This window comes from Paramisgurnus dabryanus, chromosome 8 (genome assembly GCF_030506205.2).
Source record: "Paramisgurnus dabryanus chromosome 8, PD_genome_1.1, whole genome shotgun sequence".
Taxonomy (NCBI): Eukaryota; Metazoa; Chordata; class Actinopteri; order Cypriniformes; family Cobitidae; genus Paramisgurnus; species Paramisgurnus dabryanus.
Window position 1 is genome coordinate 3,259,586 of NC_133344.1, and position 13,130 is coordinate 3,272,715.

Here is a 13,130-nt window from a genome sequence, read left to right on the forward strand (position 1 = left end):
TGTATAATTTTTACAGTAAATGTTTAAGACAAACTTCGTTTCCGATGTTGCATTATTGTCATATGAATGAGTTCAATCTATAATGTATTGTATCCAGTGTTCGAATTGAAGGGGGGGGGGGGGCTGGGGTGGTCTCAGACCTCATATATAAGCATTGAGATATAAATAAGGGGGTCTCCTGGTTTTTATTTAAATCAAAATACTACATAAATCAAATTCTTAGCTAGGGGACCTCCCATAATCTTTGACATAATTCGACACTGATTGTATCTTTAGATAAATCACAGACTCTGAAACTCTGTGACTGGTTAATCCTGTCAGATATCAGACAGTTTTCTGACTAAAAGAGTATTTTGACACACCCCAGCTCTTTTTACGTGTAAAGATGTCATAATGATACCTGAACTGTGCTTATGGGGAAGTCAGGAAATAAACTGGTTTTGTTGGTTAATCCAGTTTATGTCTAAGACCATTTTAATTGTGAAAGTAGTTTTATATTTTGTGAGTACAAACTTGTTCATATCTGCCCTTTTAGTGGAGCGATGTATTTTTGCAAGAGTAAATCATTTAAGTGATCACGATGTTGTAAGGTTTGATAAAGTACAGTACTAAACTATCCACCAATCTATTTCCTCCTTTCAGCCAATCAGATAGATGAGTGTCCCTTTACTTCATTATTATTCATGATCTATTCTAGGCCTTTCCTTATTTAATTACCCAGGTGTATCTGGGTGTGGATGTTTTTACACACAGATGGGTGGAGGAAGTCGGGTGTGAATTCAATAAAAACACACGTTGCACTCACTGTGATAAAACAGATCAGATTGCACTGCGAACTTGTTCATCATGGACTTCGATCTGGGTGCAGGTAAACAGATTTAACATTTCAACATAAATGTAATCTTTGTATAGATTAATGTGAAACAGATTCTTATTTTATTTTCTGTTTTTCTTTAGCTGTTGGAGGTGAAGGAGAAGTGAAGAAGGCGGAGGGGAACGAGGTGGAGGGCATCTTTGGGTTTGGTAAAAAGGACAAAGATAAAGAAAAGGAGAAAGAAGATAAAGATAAAGGGAGCAAAGACAAAGATTGCAAAGACAAGGTGATAACATTTATCTATTATAATAGCATCAGTCATATTAAAGTATCAGATTTCATACAGTACAGCATCATGTGTGACAAATATCTCAGCCCATGAGTTTTTTTTTTACTAAATGATGAGAAATAATTACATGAACAGAAGTGAAAATATCAAATAGGATTTCATAACTCTTATCACATTATATCTACATCATTTTCACGTGAAAGAGACCCCATGATATTAAATCAGATTAATCTGTTAGATAAGAAGTCATTTGTTGGCAAGTACACTAATAATAGTTAACCAAATGAATTAATAACACATAGGCACATTTTTATCTTTTGAAATCAGAATGAGAAAAATCAAAGCTTATCTGTTGAACTATTTGAGATGTACTGTTTGTAAGAGATGTGTTGGTTTATTTGCATAAATTATTTTGCTTAACTTTGTCTTATAACTAATATTTGCTCAAAACTAAGTATAAATTTAAAAGTATAATCCACTGTATTACTATTTTTTTTCAATTGAACAACCATCAGCTGACATGAATGTTGTTATTATGCATGTCTTTTTCAGGGTGATTACAAAGATAAAGACAAAGAGAAGTATAAAGACAAAGACAAGTGTAAAGACAAAGATAAAGACAAGTGCAAAGACAAGAAGAAAGACAAAGAACACAAAAAGGGTCACGAACACGGGCATGGACACGGTCACGGGCATGGACACGGACATGGACACGGGCATGGTCGGGGACGCAGATCTTCATCTTCATCAAGTGATGGGGTAAATCTTGTACTTCATTGTGATTCATTTACCTGAACCAATGAGTCATGATCTAATGAATGGTTTGTCATAATGGTTTTTTTATTTTAGGTAAATAAAATTTTTATTTAGTGTTAGGATAGTACACACACCTGTGACACTGCAGAAAGTGAAAGTATTTGCAACAATGAACATTTTCACCTTGCATTAGGCCTGTTAATAAATTATATACTTCATTGCCAGTTGATACATGTCTGTTGCATGGTATAGATACGCCCCAGCCCTACAGAAATATCACACATATGGAGACACAGCAACAGAAGAGAGAGAAAAAAATCAATGCATGTAATGCATGTGAAAAATATCACATATATTAGAATATCTCAGTGGTATGCATAATGAAGGAAGATTTTAAATGTTGCTTTTCTTTTTATTTAACTCTGTGGTGTTATATCACTTGAATAGTTTTTAAAATTGTTTAAATCTAGTTAGTTACTACATGGTATGGTTTAGTCCTGTTGTAAACCTGTTGAAGACTCGCCCCTGTAATGCTGAACAACTGGTTTCATCTCAATAATGACAGACAGAGTTCTCTACAATGGGAAACAAACATACACCTGTGAAAGAAAACACAGATTCTGCTGATAAATGTAATTGGAAAACTGTAAAAAAAAATGTAGAGATTATTTACATTTACATTTTGTCTCTTTCTCTGTTTCTACAGGATTAAATCAAGACTGAAGACTTCTCATGTGAAGTTGTAAGCTTTAAATAGAATAGACTGTAATACATATAAAATACAGATGAGTTGAGAAAGTATGTATATTGTGTGTTTTAAACAGAAGTTATTCTTTTAGACATGTTTTCATTTTGACAATTTACCTCATGCACTGTTATAGGTCAATGTCTCACAATAACTCAATGTGTGAAAGTAAAATGTTCAGTATGCTTTTTCTGAGTCTGGAATAAATATACCTGGTATAAAAAGTGTGGCAAGTAGCCCTGAGTCTCCTTTATTTTTATAAACACCATAAACTTTATATAAAATGCTTAATAGTTATATATCATATGCAACTACCTGAAAAGAAAGTGTATTTGAATTGCACATTTATTGCAAAGACCTAAAGTCTCAATGGAGGAGAATCTGAACATCATATAAACTGTATGTTGTGCTGTGTAAAGTATCAACACTGCTTGTGTTTTCTTTAAAGCTATTTTCTATTGTTAAACTGTTGATATTTAACATAAAATATAAAGAAATCACAGTATAATGTACATCTATTGACACAAAGTTCAGTAAAGGATAAATACAGCTGTCTATATTTATTTTCATGTCAGTATCTCATCCTGGTCATGTAAAGATTTCTGTATGTAATGATTTAATAACTTTCTGAGATGTTTGGTTTTGATCCACTAACATAAAGATCTAAATGAATACCAAAGATGATTTTATTTTAACAATATTTTCAAGAAAAGTCTTTGAGCATTTACATGATATTTAATAGGGAAAGTATAATATTTTGCTTCTTTTTTTGTGATGAAAACAAACACTATCAGCAGTCATTTCTCTGCGCCGCCACCTCTTGCACATGCTCAAACTCCAGAGGCAGGCTCCCACCCCTCTTTCTTTTTACAAGATCTTTGCTTCTAACCACCCGACTACCTACCCGTAAGATACCATACCCACCCATCTCCTCAACCCAGTATCACGAAATTGCATGACTATTTCACGCATGGACCAGTGTGAAAATGTCACGCTTTGCCGCGTTTGAGCGTGAGCATGTCATGCTTTCTGTTTGTGTCACTGTCACGTATTTGGTATTCAACTTTTTTGTCCTAATTTCTTACCATTGTCGCTTCGGTTTAGGGTTAGATTTACATAAAATGACATCCTTACCTAAACAAACTCTAACCCCAACGTCAGGTGACATCTGGTTAAAGTTTAGAAAATATAAAAGAATAAGTCTTGTATCTTTTTTTTTATAAACCAATACTTAAAGTGACAAATACTTAAAGTGACATATAACACCAAATCTAACCCTAAACCGAAGCGACAATGGTTTGAAAATAGGACAAAAAAGTTGAGTAACCAATACGTGACAGTGACACAAACAGAAAAGCGTGACATGCTCACGCTCAAACGCGGCAAAGCGTGACATTTTCACGCTGGTCCATGCGTGAAATAGTCACGCAATTTTGTGATATAGGGTTGATCTCCTTCAGGCCATTTCTCCAACAGTTATCCCTGCTCTCACCCACATTATCAAAACATATTTTTCCACTGGTACATTCCCCAAAGAGTTTAAAGAGGCCCGGATAACCCTGCTGCTGAAGAAACCCACACTTAAACCTGCAACATTAGAGAACTACAGACCCGTATCTCTCTTTCGCTTTATTGGCAAGACTCTTGAGCGTGTGGTTTTTGACCAGCTCTCCTCCTTCTTCACACAAAATAACATCCTGGACATCAAGCAGTCTGGTTTCAAGAGCAGTCACTCAACCAAAACTGCACTGCTTTCAGTCATTAAAACCCTAAGGCAGGCAAGGGCAGCCTCCAAATCATCTGTACTGATTCCACTGGATCTATCTGCCGCTTTTGACACGGTCAATCACCACATCCTCCGGTCGAACCGTGGGTGTCTCTGGAACTTCTCAGGTAGGTAATTTAGATTATCCTGGAGAGGTGATATCTCTGAACCCTAACATCTCAATGCGGGGGTACCTCAAGGCTCAGTGCTTAGACCACTGTTCTTTTCTATATATTCTGCATCGCATCCCTGGGTTCTATCATTTGGAAACATGGCTTTTCCTACCACTGCAAGCGGATGACACACAACTCCACTTGCCGTTCCAGCCTGACGATCCCAAGGTTTCTGGCCCCATCTTAGCATGTCTGAGTGACGTCACACTCTGGATGAAGGATCATCATCTCTTACTAAACCTTGCAAAGACAGAACTGCTTGTCATATCGTCTGATCCTAAGATTCATCACAATCTTTCCGTTCAACTAGGTTCTTTCATTATTACACCTTCCAGGAGAGCCAGAAACCTTGGAGTGGTCATGTATTGCCAACTTAGTTTCACAGACCATGTTACCAGCACTGCCGGCTCTTGAAGATTCATCCTCTACAATATTAGGAAAATTAGACCTTTCCTATCTGAGCATGCTACATAAGTTCTAGTCCATGCATCCTCTTGTCTAGACTACTGCAATGCATTATTAGCTGGACTCCCAGCCTGCACAACCAAACCCCTACAGTTGATCCAAAATGCTGCAGCAAGAGTGGTCTTCAATGAGCCAAACTATGAGCATGTCACTCATCTTTTGTCAAGTTACACTGGCTCTCTATAGCAGCTGGCATCAAATTCAAAGTTCTGCTCCTGGTCTTTAAAACCACCACTGGGTCAGTGCCGCCTTACCATCACTCGCTTATACAGACTTATGCACCCTCTCAATCCCTGCACTCTGCCACCGAGCGATGGCTTGTGGTGCCATCCTGAAAAGGGGAAAAAAATCACTATTGCGTACCTTCTCTGGTTCTGTTCCACATCTGTGGAACGATCTGCCAGTTGCGACAAGATCTGTTGAAAAACTTGATTCAATCATGTGCAATGCTTGCCTCACTTAAATAATTTGGTTCTTACCTGCTCACTTTAAAAATAAACTTTTGATGAGTTGTTTTCCCTTATTTTGTTTTCTTTTTCTCTCCTCCTTCTCCTTTCTTTTCTGATAGCCATCATGTTTTGACATCATGTGGTGCGAGTAGCACGTCTCTCAACACCAGAACACTCCCAAACTCCCCTGTCCCATTCAACGAGTCTGCACACTCTTGACTCTCTCTCACAGCCAATGCGCGCTTTGCATCATTTCTAGAAAACTAATAAAACCATGTCCAATGTGTTAATTGGTGATGCTGCGCTCATGGTGGGGTGCGTCTAGGTCTAGATTCTTGTCAGTGGACTCAGTTACCCTTTCCCCCCACTTACGATGCCCCTGCATTTACATGTAGTGCTAAGTTACAATCTTATTTTTAAATGTCTTAAGTCTTAAAGCTTTCATCAAGTTCATCACATTCAGTCTTTTATGCTGCAGCTCTATGGAGCTGACAATAACTTCCAGGAACTCTTGAGAGGCTCCAGGATTGCTATAAAAAAACTAATCCATTGGAGTGAATGGGGTTGACAACTCTGTTACTAAAGGGCTCTGACCAGTACAGGTGTAGGGAGGAGGAGCTCACGTGATGTCACAGGATCGACTCCGACTTAAAAGCCCAAGTTGAGGGAATACTGAGATACAAGCAACCAGGTTTGATTCAGAAATCGTTCATCATGTCCTGCAATCCGAACGCAGGTAAGTTTATGAGTCAGTGTTTTAATTCGGTTGATTTTTTTTTACTGGAATATTTGATTGATTGGGTTTCACTGCAGCTCATGGAGATGAGGTGAAGAAGGCTAAAGCCAACGAGGTTCATGGGATGTTTGGGTTTGATAACGTGAGTATTTTTCAATCAAAATCATAAAATCAGAAATAAAACAGTAATTTTTTACAGTAACTACTGACTGTAGTGTTTTGATGCGGTAACATCAACATACTGTAAAGGATCCCATAAACCTGATCATATACTTTTATACATTCGTGTTGTACTTTTATATATAATAATGTGCTTATAGTGTAAAGACAAACACCACAAGAAAGATCACGAACATGGACATGAGCATGGACACGGGCACGATCATCATGAGCATGGACACGGTCATCATGAGCACGGACACGGTCATCATGGGCATGGACACGGTCATCATGAGCACGGACACGGTCATCATGGGCATGGTCATGGTCATGAGCATGGACATGGACATGGACCTAAGCATGGACACTGTCACTGACACAGATCTTGTGATGAGGTAAATCTTGTACTTCATTGTGATTTATTTACCTAAACCAGTGAGTCATGATCTGATGTATGGTTTGTCGTAGTGTGTGATTCTTCTTTTATTCGTACTGATTTCATCCTTTAACCCATATGATGTGAATTGCGCTTCAGATCTAGTGTGATGATGTTGTCTGGTTACTGAGGTTTTGTCCAAAAACATACATGTTGAAAATATTTCAAACACGCTAGGACGTGTTTTTTAGGACAGGGGTTTCATTCCTTAAACAGTTTAAATCTAAATCTAGATGATAGACACAACATGGTATGGTTTAGTCCTGTTGAAGACTCAAACCTGTAATGCTGAACAACTGGTTTTATCTGAATAATGACAGACAAAGCTTTCTAAGAAACAAAACAAATCTGTGAAAGAAAACGCAGATACTGCTGATAAATCAGACAACTGTAAAGAAATGTAGAGATTATGTACGTTTGAAAACTGATGACTGACATTTTCTCTCTTTGTCTGTTTCTACAGGATTAAATCCAGATTGAAGACTTCTCACGTGAAGTTGCTCACTAACTATAAGGATTTGAATAAAAAAAAAACTTTAAATGGAACATACTGTAATACATATAAAATACAGATAAATTGAGGAAGTATATCATGTGTTTTAAACAGAAGTTATTCTTTTAGCCAGGTCCATAAACAGCAGGTTTTCATTTCGACAATTTACCTCATGCACTGTTATAGGTCAATGTCTCATAATAAGTAAACATGTGTTAATTTTGTGAAATTAAAATGTTCAGTACACATCTGAGTCTGGAATAAATAAATCTGGAATAAAAAGTATGACAAAGAAGCCCTGAGTCTCCTTTATTTTCATATAGCCTACACCATATATTTTGTATCATAAAGATAGTTACATTTCATATGCAGAATATGCAACTACGTGAAAAAATGTGTATTTGAATGCACATTTATAATGTAAAGACTTAAAGTCTCAACACAGCTAACAATTTTTGGTTACCAAAACGTTTTCCTAACGTTAGTTTTTGGTTCTAAAAACGTTCCCCTAACATTAGTTTTTGGTTCCCATAACGTTATTTTTTAAGGTTTGTTTTTGGTTAGCCATGAACGTTTTCTTTACGAAAATAGAACTTTGTTAGGTTAGTTTAACGTTCCCCTAACGTTATTCGTTAGGGGAACGTTATTTTATGGCTACAAAAAAGAACCAACAAATAACCATTAACGTTCGGTTTAAGTTATTTTTAGGTTATTTAAAAAATAACCACCCTGCAACGTTATTTTATGGTTGCAAAAAATTTAACCTAAAAATAACTTTCCCGGAACGCTATTATTTGGTTCGAGCTGTATGTTAGCTGTATGTTATAATTATCGCCCCATTACCTTATTTAACTTACCTTAAATCTCCGGTAAAAATTGATAAATTTGTTTCTTCTTATCCTCCTACTTTGACTCTAACAGATACCGTTGTGTATTCGCTTCAACTCCTCAAGCATTACCCCAAATAAAACAAGCAAACACATTTTCGTGTGAAATCTCTTTCCAAATTTATATAAAAATAAATTGTATTCACATCATTTACAGCACAACGACGCAGGCGTGAACGTGTTGGCATAGCAACGTGATACTTCCTGTTTCCTTTCCTGCCCGTGTGTCCCATAGACATTATAATGTCTATGTGTCCTATGAAGGACGTCTCGTTTAATTCTTGTTAAGGACTCTCTGTAGACCACATTCAGAGGATGAGTCCTCGTGAGGATACAACCTTTGTAATTAAATTAAATGAGACACAGCTAGGGTGTTATACGATCTTCCGAACAGCAGTTGTCGCTGTCTCGAAAAACGAGGGGTCTGAGAATACGGGACTCAGGGTGCAGGACTGTATCTGCATGCTCGAGTCTGCAGCTTCATAATAGTGTTTCGAGATGCCGCTCCCGCATTTTGCTCTTAGTCTCTCTCTCTCTCTCTCCAGCAACTTGATCTTGATCCACTGTTCAAGATCAATGAAACTCTTCCATTGGAGTGAATGGAGTTGACGCAACTCTGTTTCATAACACGCAGGTGGAGGGAGGAGGAGCTCACGTGACGTCATGGGATCGGCTCGGAGTTATAAACACAAGTTGAGTAAATACTGAGATACAAGCGATCAGATTTGATTGAGAAATCTTTCATCATGTCCTTCGATCTGAACGCAGGTAAGTTTATGATTCAGTGTTTCAATTTGGTTGATTTTTTACTTGAATATTTAATTGACTGTAAGTTTATCTGCAGCTCTTGGAGATGAAGTGAAGAAGGCTGAAGCCAACGAGGTGCAGGGGATATTTGGGTTTGGAAAACACAAGGTGAGTGTTTATTTGTTCAATCAACATGATTAAATCAGAAATAAAACCATAAACACTGCAATAACAGAAGGCAATGGCAGATGTTTCCTGACTGTGGTAACATCAACATCATGTAAAAGATCCCATAAATCAGATCATATATAATGTTATATATTTGTGTTGTACTTGTATATATAAGGATCACGAACATGGGAATGGACATGGTCATCAGCAGCATGGATACGGGCACGGTCATCAGCAGCAGCATGGATACGGGCACGGTCATCAGCAGCAGCATGGATACGGGCACGGTCATCAGCAGCATGGATACGGGCACGGTCATCAGCCGTATGCATACTGGGACGGTCATCAGCAGCATGGATACGGGCACGGTCATCAGCCATATGGATACGGTCATCAGCAGCATGGATATGGGGACGGTCATCAGCAGCATGGATTCGGGCTCGGTCAACAGCAACATGGATACGGGGACGGTCATCAGCAGCATGGATACGGGCATGGGCATCAGCAGCATGGATTCGGGCACAGTCATCAGCAGCATGGATTCGGGCACGGTCATCAGCAGCATGGATACGGGCACGGTCATCAGCACCATTAACATGGACATAAGCATGGTGCTGAAGTTAATCTTGTACTTCATTGTGATTAATTTACCTAAACCTGAATTTGAGAGTCATGATCTGACGTATGGTTTCTTTTAGTAGGTGATTCTTCTTTTATTCGTACTGATTTCATTCTTTAACCCAGAGAAGGTAGGTTGAGCTTCACATCTAGTGTGATAATGTTTTCCTTCCTAAAACAGTTCAAATCTAAATCTAGACCTGGTATGGTTTAGACCTGTTGTGCACTTGCCCTTGTAATGTTGAACAACTGGTTTCATCTGAATAATGACGGACAGAGCTTTCTAGGAAACAAACAAAAAAACATATTTGGGAGAAAACAGGTTCTGCTGATAAATATAAATGGAAAACTGTAGACAAATGTACGATTGTTTACGTATGAAGACTTCTGCCGTGAGGATGTTGCTCGCTAACTACTAAGGAACTGAATCAAAAGCTTTAAATAATATATTGTAATACATATAAAATACAGATAAGTTGAGGAAGTATATCATGTGTTTTAAACAGAAGTTATTGTTTTAGCCAGGTCTATAAACAGCAGATTTACATTTTGACAAATGCACTGTTAAAGATCAATGTCTCACAATAAGTCAACATGTGTTAAAACTGTGAAAGTGAAATGTTCAGTATACTTTATCTGAGTCTGGAATAAATAAACCTGGAATAAAAAGTGTGACAAGTAGCCCCAAGTCTCCTTTATTTTTATATAGCCTACACTATAAACTTTGCATAAAATGCTAGATAGTTATGTCATATGCAAAATAGGAAACTACGTGAAAAGAAAGTGTATTTGAATGCACATTTGTAATGCAAAGACCTAAAGTCTCAGTGTAGGAGAATCTGAACATCATATAAACTGTATGTTGTGCTGTATAAAGCCTTTAAACATTGCTCAAGTAAAGCATCATCACTGTTTGTGTATTCTTTAAAGCTATCTTCTTGTTAAACTGTTGATATTTAATATGTACAACATAAAAATTTAAAGAAATGACAGTATAATGTACATCTATTTACACAAAGTTCAGAGAAGTATAAATACAGCTGTCTATATTTGTATTCGTGTCAGTATCTCATCCTGGTCATGTGAGGATTCCTGTATGTAATGATTTCATAACTTTCTGAGATGTTTGGTTTTGGTCCATTAACATAAGATCTACATGAACACCAAAGATGATTTTATTTTTACAATATTTTCATGAAAAGTTTTATTATTTGAGCATTTACATGGTATTTAATAAACAAACTATTCGATTTTGTACATGTTTGTCTAAAGACAATAGAGCATTAGTTCTGCTTTCCACAGCCTGTGGTGTTTCACAGCTCAAAAAACACCTGACATTATAAAAGAGGATTTTGTTAAAAAACAATAAACCTGTGGGCGTTTATATTAGAGCTGCAGCTCATGAATATGCAACGTATCCAAGCACGCACTGGACTCATAAACCACGCCTTTATTATTGTCACGATTGACAACGTGACGACATCGTGTTTTAGTCTTTAGCCAATCACGTAAACAAACAACCTGCGCAGGTGGAAGGAGGTGGTGCTCACCTGACGTCACGGGATCTGCTCCGACTTAAAAACACAAGTTGAGTAGAGTAGGCTATATATTGAGATACAATTGATCAGGTTTGAGTCAGAAATCTTTCATCATGTCCTTTGATCTGAGATCAGGTAAGTTTATGATGTGTTTTAATTCGTTAGATTTTTTTACTTGAATATTTAATTGACTGTGAGTTTCTCTGCAGCTCTTGGAGATGGGGTGAAGAGTTTTGTAGGCAACGAGGTGCAGGGGATATTTGGGTTTGGAAAACATAAGGTGAGTGTTTGTTTGTTTGTTCAATTAACATGATTAAATCAGAAATAAAACAATAAACAATGGAATGACAGAAGACAATGAACGGATTTTTCCTGACTGTGGTATCAACATACTGTAAAAGATCCCATAAATCTGATCATATATAATGTTATATATTTGTGTACTTCAATATATAAGGATCACGAACATGGGCATGGACACGGTCATCAGCAGCATGGATTCGGGCACGGTCAGCAGCAGCATGGATACGGGCACGGTCTTCAGCCGTATGGATACGTGGACGGTTTTCAGCAGTATGGATTCGGGCACGATCATCAGCAGTATGGATACGGGGACGGTCATCAGCAGTATGGATTCGTGCACGTTCATCACCAGCATGGATTCGGGCACGGTCATCACCAGCATGGATTCGGGCACGGTCATCACCAGCATGGATTCGGGCACGGTCATCACCAGCATGGATTCGGGCATGGTCATCACCAGCATGGATTCGGGCACGGTCATCACCAGCATGGATTCGGGCACGGTCATCACCAGCATGGATTCGGGCATGGTCATCACCACCATGGATTCGGGCACGGTCATCATGAGCATGGACACGGGCATCATGGGCATGGATATAAGCATAAGCATAAGCATGGACACCATCATGGAAACAGATCTTCATCCAGTGATGAGGTAAATCTTGTATTTCATTGTGATTAATTTACCTGAACCAATGTCTCTGGACTTTGATTTGAGAGTGATGATCTGACATGGTTTCTTTTAGTGGATGATTGTTCTTTTATTCGTACTGATTTCATTCTTTAACCCAGAGGACTTGGTTTGAGCTTCACATCTAGTGTGATAATGTTGTCTGGTAACTGAGGTTTGATCCAAACATACAGGTGGAAGATATTTCAAATACGCTAGAACGCCTTCCTAAAACAATTTAAATCTAAATCTAGTTGTTAGACACTACCTGGTTAAGTTTAGTCCTCTCACATGTTGTAACCCTGTTGTGGACTCTCCCCTGTAATGCTGAACAATTGGTTTCATCTGAATAATGACAGACAGAGTTTTCTTGGAAACAAACAATCATCAGTGAGAGAAAACAGGTTCTGCTAATAAATATTAATGGAAAACTATAGACAAATGCATGATTGTTTACGTATGAAAATTGATGACTGACAATATCTCTCTTTCTCTATTTCTACAGGATTAAATCAAGACTGAAGACAAGTTCTCACATGAAGTTGCTCACTAACTATAAGGATCTGTAAGCTAAAAGCTTTAAATATAATATATTGTAATACATATAAAATACAGATATGTTAAGGGAGTATGTTAAACATGTTTTAAACAGAAGTTATTATTTTAGACAGGTCGATAAACAGCATGTTTTGGGGGGGTCAATGTCTCACAATAAGTCAATGTGTGTTAATACTATGAAAGTAAAATGTTTAGTACGTTTTCTATGAGTCTGAAATAAAAAGTGTGACAAGTAGCCTTCTTTATTTTCATAAACACCAGAAACTTTGCATAAAATGTTAGATAGTTACGTCATATGCAGAAAAGGAACTACGTGAAAAGAAAGTGTATTTGAATGCACATTTAATGCAAAGAACTA

The 13,130-nt window shown here is 37.6% G+C and overlaps 1 long non-coding RNA gene across 1 annotated transcript; it reads left to right on the forward strand.

The window, feature by feature from the left end:
- The first annotated feature begins 11,238 nt into the window (after positions 1 to 11,238).
- On the forward strand, positions 11,239 to 11,787 carry LOC135771785 (uncharacterized). The gene is made up of 3 exons (XR_010543053.1): positions 11,239 to 11,376; positions 11,451 to 11,521; positions 11,699 to 11,787. It is a non-coding gene; the product is annotated as an uncharacterized lncRNA (long non-coding RNA).
- Positions 11,788 to 13,130: the final 1,343 nt, after the last annotated feature.